The sequence below is a fragment of the Odocoileus virginianus genome, chromosome 30 (genome assembly GCF_023699985.2).
Source record: "Odocoileus virginianus isolate 20LAN1187 ecotype Illinois chromosome 30, Ovbor_1.2, whole genome shotgun sequence".
Taxonomy (NCBI): Eukaryota; Metazoa; Chordata; class Mammalia; order Artiodactyla; family Cervidae; genus Odocoileus; species Odocoileus virginianus.
The window spans coordinates 23,082,465-23,092,831 of record NC_069703.1 but is presented as its reverse complement, the minus strand read 5'-3'; the positions used below and the strand labels follow the sequence as shown (position 1 = coordinate 23,092,831).

Here is a 10,367-nt window from a genome sequence, read left to right as displayed (position 1 = left end):
TAAAGCACTTAGCACTTAGCCTAGCACACACTGAGTGTTCAGTAAGTGCCAGCCATTACTAATATCTTATCCCGTTTGGACCGATAGGAAATAGATTCCTGGAGGTCCAGGTCTGGCTTGAGTTCTTGCTTTAGGACAGCAGGTAAAGGCCAAGATTCATAGCCAAGACTGCCTAACTCCAAAGCTCTCTATCACAGGCTATGCTGCCTCTGATAATAGCATTGCTACCACTTACTGAGGGCTTCCCATGTGGTTCAGTGGTAAAGAATCCACCTGTCAATGCAGAAGACTCGGGGTTCGATCCCTGGGTCAGGGAGATTTCCTGGAGGAGAAAAGGGAAACCTGCTCCAATATTCTTCCCTGGAAAATTCCATGGACAGAGGAGCCTGGTGGGCTACTGTCCACAGGGTTCCAAAGAGTCAAACAGGACTGAACAACTGAACACACACCACTTATTGAGCGCCTACTGTATACTTCAGAGGAATATGATGGAGTAGAAGGATGTGCACACATCTTCTCCTGTGAGAACTCCAAAATTACAACTGCCTGCTGAACAACCATCAACAGGAGAATGTTGGATTCCCACCAAACAAAGATACCCCACGTCCAAGGGCAAAGGAGAAGCCCCAGGAAGATGGTAGGAGGGGCGAAATTGCTTTTAGAATCAAAACCCATACCCATACTCGGAGGGCTCAAACAAACCTTGTGCACCCCACAGCCCAGAGACCCCACAGAGACTGAGCCAGAACTGTGTTTGAGTGTCTCCTGCAGAGGTTTGGGTCAGCAGTGGCCTGCTGCAGGGACAAGGGCTCTGGGTGCAACAGACCTGGGTATGGCATAAGCTCTCTTGGAAGAGGTCACCATTAACTCCACCATAGAGCCACCAGAACTTACACAGGACTAGGGAAACAGACTATTTAAGGGCACAAACAAGACCTTGTGTGCACCAGGATCCAGGAGAAAGGAGCAGAGACCCCAAAAGAGACTGATCCAGACTTCCCTGTGAGTTCCCAGGAGTCTCCAGCAGAGGCGTGGGTGGGCAGTAGCCTGCTGCAGGGTCGGGGGCTCTCAGTGCAGCAGCACATGCATGGGACCTTTTGAAGGAGGTTGCCATTATCTTCATTACCTCCACCATAGTTTGGCCTCAAGTCAAACAACAGGGAAGGAACACAGCCCTGCCCATCAACAGAAAACTGGATTAAAGATTTACTCAACTGTGGTGTTGGAGAAGACTCTTGAGAGCCCCTTGGACTGTAAGGAGATCCAACCAATCAATCCTAAATGAAATCAGTCCTGAATATTCATTGGAAAGACTGATGCTGAAGCTGAAGTTCCAATATTTTGGCCACTTGATGCAAAGAACTGACTCATTGGAAAAGACCTTGATGCTGGGAAAGACTGAAGGCAGGAGGAGAAGGGGAAGACAGAGGATGAGATGGTTGAATGGCATCACCGACTCGATGGACGTGAGTTTGAGTAAGTTCCAGGACTTGGTGATGGACAGGGAAGCCTGGCATGCTGTAGTCCATGGGGTTGCAAAGAGTCAGACACGACTGAGTGACTGAACTGAACTGAACTGAGCATTGCCCCACTCATCAGAACAAGGCCCAGTTTCCCCCTCAGTCAGTCTCTCCCATCAGGAAGTTTCCATAAGCTTCTTATCCTTACCCACCAGAGGGCCAACAAAATGAAAACCACAATCACAGAAAACTAATCAAACTGATCACATGGACCACAGCCTTGTCTAACTCGATGAAATTATGAGCCATGCCATGTAGGCCCACCCAAGATGGATGGGTCAGGTGGAGAGTTCTGACAAAATGTGGTGCACTGGAGAAGGGACTGGCACACCACTTCAGTATTCTTGCCTTGAGAACCCCATGAATAGTATGAAAAGGCAAAATGATAGGGTACTGAAAGAGGAGCTCCCCAGGTCGGTAGGTGCCCAATATGCTACTGGAGATCAGTGGAGAAATAACTCCAGAAAGAATGAAGAGACAGAAGCAAAGCAAAAACAACACCCAGTTGTGGATGTGACCAGTGATGGAAGTAAAATCAACGCTGTAAAGAGCAATATTGCACAGGAACCTGGAATGTTAGGTCCATGAATCAAGGCAAATTGGAAGTGGTCAAACAGGAGATGGCAAGAGTGAACATCAACATTTTAGAAATCAGTGAACTAAAATGGACTGGAATGTGTGAATTTAACTCAGATGACCATTACATCTATTCCTGTGGGCAAAGATCCCTTAGAAGAAATGGAGTAGCCATCATAGTCAACAAAAGAATCCAAAATGCAGTACTTGGATGCAATGTCAAAAACGACAGAATGATCTCTGTTCATTTTCAAGGCAAACCATTCAACATCACAGTAATCCAAGTCTATGCCCTGACCTGTAATGCTGAAGAAGCTGAAGTTGAATGGTTCTATGAAGACCTACAAGATCTTCTAGAACACACACCCAAAAAAGATGTCCTTTTTATTATAGGGGACTGGAATGCAAAAGTAGGAAGTCAAGAAACACCTGGAGTAACAGGTAAATTTGGCCTTGGAGTACAAAACGAAGCAGGTCAAAGGCTAACAGAGTTTTGCCAAGAGAACACACTGGTCATAGCAAACACCCTCTTCCAACAACATAAGAGAAGACTCTACACACGGACATCACCAGATGGTTAATACTGAAATCAGATTGATTATATTCATTACAGCCGAAGATGGAGAAGCTCTATCTATACAGTCAGCAAAAACAAGACCGGGAGCTGACTGTGGCTCAGATCATGAACTCCTTATTGCCAAATTCAGACTTAAACTGAAGAAAGTAGGGAAAGCCATTAGACCATTATCAAATCCCTTACAATTATACAGTGGAAGTGACAAATAGATTCAAGGGATTAGATCTGATAGACAGAGTGCCAGAAGAACTATGGACAGAGGTTCGTGACATTGTACAGGAGGCAGTGATCAAGACCATTTCCAAGAAAAAGAAATGCAAAAAGGCAAAATGGTTGTCTGAGGAGACCTTACAAATAGCCATAAAAAGAAGAGAAGCTAAAGGCAAAGGAGAAAAGGAAAGATATACTCATGTGAATGCAGAATTCCAAAGAATAGCATGGAGACACAAGAAAGTCTTCCTCAGTGTTCATTGCAAAGAAATAGAGGGAAATAATAGAATGGGAAAGACTAGAGGTCTCTTCAAGAAAATCAGAGATACCAAGGGAACATTTCATGCAAAGATGAGCATAATAAAGGACAGAAATTGTATGGACCTAACAGAAGCAGAAGATATTAAGAAGAGGTGGCAGAATACACAGAACTATACAAAAAAAGATCTTCATGACCCAGATAACCACAATGGTGTGTTCACTCACCTAGAGCCAGACATCCTGGAATGTGAAGTCAAGTGGGCCTTAGGAAGCATCACTGTGAATAAAGCTAGTGGAAGTGATGGAATTCCAGTTGAGCTGTTTCAAATCCTGAAAGATGATGCTGTGAAAATGCTGCACTCAATATGCCAGCGAATTTGGAAAACTCAGCAGTGGTCACAGGACTGGAAAAGGTCAGTTTTCATCCCAATCCCAAAGAAATGCAACGCCAAAGAATGCTTAAACTACCGCACAATTGCACTCATCTCACACACTAGCCAAGTAATGCTCAAAATTCTCCAAGCCAGGCTTCAACAGTATGTGAACCGTGAACTTCCAGATGTCCAAGCTGGTTTTAGAAAAGGCAGAGGAACCAGAGATCAAATTGCCAACATCCATTAGATCATTGAAAATGTATAATTCCAGAAAAACATCTACTTCTGCTTTATTGACTATGCCAAAGTCTTTGACTGTGTGGATCACAATAAACTGTGGAAAATTCTTCAAAAGATGGGAATACCAGACCACCTGACCTGCCTCTTGAGATGTCTGTATGCAGGTCAAGAAGCAACAGTTAGAACTGGACATGGAACAACAGACTGTTTCCAAATTGGGATAGGAGTACGTCAAGGCTGTATATTGTCACCCTGCTTATTTAACTTATATGCAGAGTACATCATGCAAAATTCCAGGCTGAATGAAGCACAAGCTGAAATCAAGATTGCCGGGAGAAATATCAATAACCTCAGATACGCAGATGATACCACCCTTATGGAAGAAAGTGAAAAAGAACTAAAGAGCCTCTTGATGAAAGTGAAAGAGGAGGGTGAAAAAGTTGACTTAAAATTCAACATTCAGAACAGTAAAATCATGGCATCTGGTCCCATCACTTCATGGCAAATCGACGGGGAAATGCTGGAAACAGTGAGAGACTTTATTTTGGGGGGCTCCAAAATCACTGCAGATGGTGATTGCAGCCATGAAATTAAAAGACACTTGCTCCTTGGAAGAAAAGCTATGACCAACCTAGACAGCATATTAAAAAGCAGAGACATTACTTTACCAACAAAAGCCTGTCTAGTCAAAGGTATGGTTTTTCCAGTAGTCGTGTATGGATATCAGAGATAAAGAAAGACGAGCGCTGAAGAATTGATGCTTTTGAACTGTGGTGTTGGAGAAGACTCTTGAGAGTCCCTTGGACTGCAAGGAGATCCAACCAATCAATCTTAAAGGAAATCAGTCCTAAATATTCATTGGAAGGACTGATGCTGAAGCTGAAACTCCAGTACTTTGGCCACCTGGGTGAAGACCTGACTCACTGGAAAAGATCCTGATCCTGGCAAAGATTGAAGGTGGGAGGAGAAGGGGATGACAGAGGATGAGATGGTTGAATGGTGTCACCGACTCAATGGACGTGAGTTTGAGTAAGCTCCAGGAGTTGGTGATGGACAGGGAAGCCTGGAGTGTTGCAGTCCATGGGGTCACAAAGAGTCAGACACAACTGAGCAACTGAACTGAACTGTATACTTGGTATATTCTGGATACCTGCTATGTAAAATCACTATCTCTAATCTTCATGACACTGGGAAGTAATTAAACCTCATTTTGCAGTTACAGACATTATGCTCAGAGAGGTTGGGTTAGTTCCCTAAGGTTGCACAGGAAGTAAAATCAAAGTCTGGATTTGAACTAAGGTTCAAATCTTAGCCCATGGTTCCTAGAAACCCAGCTCATTTCTCTGTGTGGTCACTAAGGCCTTGCCATAAACCGAGTTGGCAGGCTCAGCTCTAGGTCCTTCCCCTTTTAACTTGGCCCTAGCTGGGGATCTCCACTGAAAAGTCCCTTGTCCAGTTGACAAGTGTGCCTCGACATTCTGCCCTGCTCCTCTCCTCAACCTCACTGCCCTCAGATAGGGGGCTGGGCTTCGAAAGAGCAGCAGAGGACTCTGGCCTTCATCACACAGGAGTTGGGGAGGGGGGCACTAAAGATTTCCTATCTGGGAAATATAGGGGCCACTCTGCCCTGTGCCACCCTGCGGCCCATCAGACACTGGGGCTCCCCCTTGGGCTGGAGAGGCTCCCCTGAGTGCACCCTGGCCCCAGACTGCCCCCCACTGGCCTGGAAGGAGGCTTGGGACAACAGCACCCACAATTCTCTAGGAGAGGCCTGGAAGACTGGGACTGGGGGCTGGGTTTGGGTCCTGTGTCCTCAAAGTTCTAAAGAAAGTCTGGGGTCCACTGTCAGCTGCTGGGGATTCCCATTGCCCCAGCTCTCAGGACGCGCATACACTCTGCTTTCCAATTTTAAAGGGCCCGAGAGATACAATTTGTTGAAAACAGAGCACTCCAATTTTTTTTCTCCCCAGCCAGCAGTGGTCAGAAATCTACCTCCCCTGCTGTCCCAAAGAGCCCTCCCCATTGCCCCCTTCCATCTAGCCTCGAAAAGAAGGGCCAGCACACCCTCCTCACCCCCGACCCCAACCCCTCCGCCCTTCTCCAGGCTCCCCAGCCACCCTGGGTACCAGAATAGACCACTGACCACCTGCCCTGGGGGCTAGGAGGGGCCACAGCCGGTGCTGCCACTCAGGCTGGGATAGAGGATGGAAAAGGTGGGGCGAGGACGGCAGGGGGGCGCTCTGGGGGCCCCAGGCCATGGCCAGCTGCTTCTCTGGGGAGTGCAGCGGGCTCCCCACCAACTCTGGACAGGCAACCTGTGCCCCCTGCTTGCCAGCCAGACAAGCTGGAATCGCTAGAAGCCCCCTCAGCTCAGGCTGTCTTCGCTCCCCCCGCCCCCGCCCCGGCTCGGCCCCATCTCTAGTCTCAGCTCGCCTCCCCTCCCCTCCAAGTCACTCCTCTTTCTCTCCCCGCCTCCACGACCTCTAGGTCAGTGTCCACATCCCCCAGGGGTTCAGCCCGCCAGCTCTGTCCCCGGTTCTCCGGTCTCTGCCCCTCCCCTCCCCCAGCTCCATCTAAGCGAGAAGGCCCTGGCTTGGTGATCCCACATTCCAGCCTCACTGGGGTCAAGAGGGCTTCCGGCCCGAAGTGGGATCCCTGCCCCCACCCCGAGCTCCCGGCCGCCTCTCCCGGTCGTCCAGCCGCTGGCCCTTCGCAGCTCCCTTCTCCGACACCTCCCCCAGCCCCAAGCCCAATTTAGCTCCTTTAATCTTCCCTGTAATCCAATCCGACCGTTTCCTGAGCACACGCCGCACTTCCCAAACTGTTAGTCCCTGGAGAGGGGTGGGGTGGGGGCAGGGCGGCTCGGCTCGTCCCTGCACCGGAGCACCCCTGTCCTGGCCCCGTCCCAGGTACTCCTGCTGTACCCCTCTTCTTTTCCCCACGCTTAGGAGGCCCCAGGGAGCTCTGGCTGAGCAAGCCTCACCATCTGGCCTCCGTAGCCCAGGCCTGAGACGGTCCTGACTGCTGACAGCCTGTTTCCCCAGCTAGTCGGAGCTTTCGCATGGTGCTAATTCCCTCGGCCCGAAACACCCTCCCCTCCACAGCGCACTTCCTGGGAAACTCCTACCCTCTCCTCTCTCAAGGGCCAGCTCCAGCCTGGTTTCCCAAATTCATTCCAGAGACTGCCTGGGCCGCTGACCCCAGGTCTGGCTGGAACCAGCCATGTGGCCCTCTCCAGGTCTCCATTTCCTCATCTGTAAATGGGGATCATAATAATGCATCCCTCACAGAGTGGCTATGAGTTACTTGACACAAGGTGGTTAGAACAGTTCCCAGTGAATGGTAAGTGCTGTTTAAGTGTTTGATGAAAATAGCTTTAACTGCCTTGTATTACAATGACTTCATTTCCTCCAAGTTAAGACATCATAAATTGTGAAACACTTCATTTATTTAATAACATCATTTCCAGCAGGGGTGGGGGTGGGGGGAACAATACCATGTAAAATGTACAAAGTATCCATAAGCCATCTTCCAACTTCATGAATGTGTAAATTGTTCAGTGACAATATTTGTGTAGCAGACTCTCTGCTTCTGTTGAGCCTCCTTTTCAGCTTCATGTATATTCATTGTTTATGATGGGTGTCCAGGGGCTTGGGTTCAAGTTCTTATTCCCAAATTGCATTTAGCTAGGGGGTTTTAGGTAAATTCTTTGGCTCCTTTAAGACTCGATTTTTACTAAATAGCTAATTAACAATAATCGTAGTGAATATTAAACGAGATGGTATATGTTTAAGGCATTGAGGCCCTCATTGGATATCGAGCCGGGAGAGCTATCATTATTGTGATCATTTTAAAATGTTTGTTCAATCTGGGCTCTCCGAAGATTCGAGGCGGACAACTGCTATTTTAAGGTCGAAGTGCCCTCCAGTGGCCGTGTGGAAAAACTGCAGGCTTCAGGTGTGCTTGGGGGGTCCTTCCTTTGCTGGCCCAGGAACTAGCTCAAGCCAGCCCTACCTCCAGATCAGGCTTATTCAGCCCTCCCGGATTTCTTCACATTATCTTTCCTTTTACAGAGGCCTTAAGAGACTAGGAGCAGAGCTTTATCCCAGGAAGGTTACGGCCTGGACAGACACTGTCTCTCAAAGCTTGGAGGCCCAAGGCCCTGTGCCTGGTAGGGTGGTGGAGAGCACCTGTTCCTCTCTGACCTGGACACCTGGGATCTGGCCCGTGAGACCCCTCATGCTGCCCACATCCAAAACTCTAAGGGAGAACAAGTGTACCCCTTCCAACTATCTACTTCTGTGCTGTGTCAGATGCGTGTTTTATCTTTCCTTCCTCCCTCACCCTCTCCCCACTCCCTACCTTGTTTTCTTCCTTCCTTCCTCCATCCATCAATATTTATTGAACACTGGCTGTGTAGCAAGCCCCACATCCTAGGTGCTGGGGGTTAAAAAGATCAATCTTAACAGAGACAGAAACACAGCCACCAAGAGTTGTTCACAATGTCCCAGACACCACACGCAGAGTTAATCCTTGCATTTGAGTGTTTATAGCTTCTCTGTGTGGCTGAGTGGGAGGGCAGACACAGGAACATCAGATCCAGGCTGCCTGATTTCCTCTGATGAAATGGGTCCACACTGGAAGTTTTGTCTGGCCAGATTTGAGGGCTGACTTCCTCCTCCCAGGCCACACTGCTTCCCATAGCAAACACTGACCGCATTCCCAGGATCACCAGCATGGGGATACCCAAGCTCCCTTACCTTCCCCCCACCACTGCCCTTTTCCCCAGGGCTGGGAGTCAGCCAATACTCAGCATCTAAACCCAGTTCACAGGCCAGCTCCCCATTGTCCAGGATGGAGAGAAAGGAGCCTTCTGGAGTCACTGCATTGGAGGGTGGCTGGAGGAACCACCATGTTTTTGGAAGATGTCAGGGACGGAAGGAAGAGAGGGGTCCGTGATGTGTGCATTGTTCATGGACCTTTGTTGCCTCCTTGAGCTGCCATCCTCCCTCCTTCATGATCAGACTTCTCAAATGTCTTCCCACACCCATCCTCAGTGTCCTGTTGCTTGCTCCGTGTTGTTGCATTTCCTCAGAATTCTTCTCAAATCTAGTTGCACAGGGCACTGGTCCCTCGCTGGGTCCCCTCAACTCCTAGACCAGTGCCGTCCACAGAAATTTAATGGGAGCCACATGTGTCATTTCAAATGTTCTAGTAACCACATCTTAAGATGGTAAAAGAAACCAATGAGATTAATTTTGATAATAGATTTAACCCAACGTATCCAAAACATTGGGCTTCCCAGATGGTGAGTGGTAAAGAACCTACCTGCCAATGAAGGAAATGTGGGTTGGATCCCTGGGTCAGGAAGATCCCCTGGAGGAGAAAATGGCAACCTACCCCATTATTCTTGCCTGGAAAATTCCATAGACAGAGGAGCCTGGAGGGCTGCAGTCCATGGGGTCACAAAGAGTCGGACACAACTAAGCATGCACATACGTCCAAAACATTATTTCAAACATGTAAGCAGTGTTCAAAAATTGAGATATATATTTTGTCATAATCCAATGTATACATTATTTATATGTATAGCACCTCTCAATTCGAACTGGCCACATTTCAAGGTGCTCAGGTGGCTAGTGGCTACTGTGTTGCAGTTCTAGAACCTTCATCCACGTCTCGGCATACATTCTTTCACTTGGTGTGGTTCATCACCTCATTTCCATGTGTCCTGTCTCCCCAGAGAGATTCGAAGCCTCCTGGGTCAGGATCCTCACTTTTTCATCCCTGTATCTCCCATGGCTCCTTAAAGCTGTGCACCACATTCGCGAAGCCCTGCAAGCATGTTTGTTGATGGGAGTGAGCGCTGGGAATTGATTTTTGTGGTTTCGTTATGGCTGTAAATGGTGTATTATAGATTGCCTCTATAGATGCACCCTGCTGCAATATTAGCAGAAACAAGCAGCCTGGTTGTCAACACAGACGGGGGTCTGGGGCAGATGGGGCTCTCAGACTCAGGCAGGGGAAATCCTGCCAGACCACATACCATTTTTCTGTCTTCAGGACCTGTCGTTGCCACTGTGTGTGCTCCTCCCTACAACCCCATCTCCCTTAGATCTCAGATAGAGCCCTTGTCAGGGAACATTACACAAAGGATGTGTCTCCAGTATCCTCCCAGCGGGCTGGGAGCTCGTCTGGGCAGGAAAGGAGTTTTATTCAGATGGACAAGAGCCTGACCTCCAACAGATGCCACAGAACATGCTTGTCGAGTGAATAAATGAGTGGAAGGCTGAAGCCAGCCAAACCTCTCATTTATATAGTCTTGTACCCAGAAAAATCTTTGAGTGCTTACTATGTGTCAGCAGATACTAAGGACTCAGCCTGAACAAAGTGGATGTGGACTGTGCCCTCCTGGAGCTCACATTCTGCAGGTAGGGGGGGTGGATACAGAAAAACCTATGGAGCCCCCTGGAATACAGGACAGCCTCCCCCAGGTCAAGGGTTATCCTTTAGACCCTGGACCACAGTAGGCTACCCCCTGAAGCCCGGGTGCTATGAGGCCCTTCCTATTTCAGATTGCATTGATGATGTCATAATGGGCCCTGTGGG

At 48.5% G+C, this 10,367-nt stretch overlaps 1 long non-coding RNA gene across 1 annotated transcript; it reads right to left on the bottom strand.

Moving 5' to 3' along the window:
• Positions 1-9,285: 9,285 nt before the first annotated feature.
• LOC139032140 (uncharacterized) lies at positions 9,286-10,301 on the bottom strand. Its single transcript, XR_011484665.1, has 2 exons — positions 10,111-10,301; positions 9,286-9,593 (listed from the first exon to the last, which is right to left on the bottom strand). It is a non-coding gene; the product is annotated as an uncharacterized lncRNA (long non-coding RNA).
• Between the last annotated feature and the right edge of the window lie 66 nt (positions 10,302-10,367).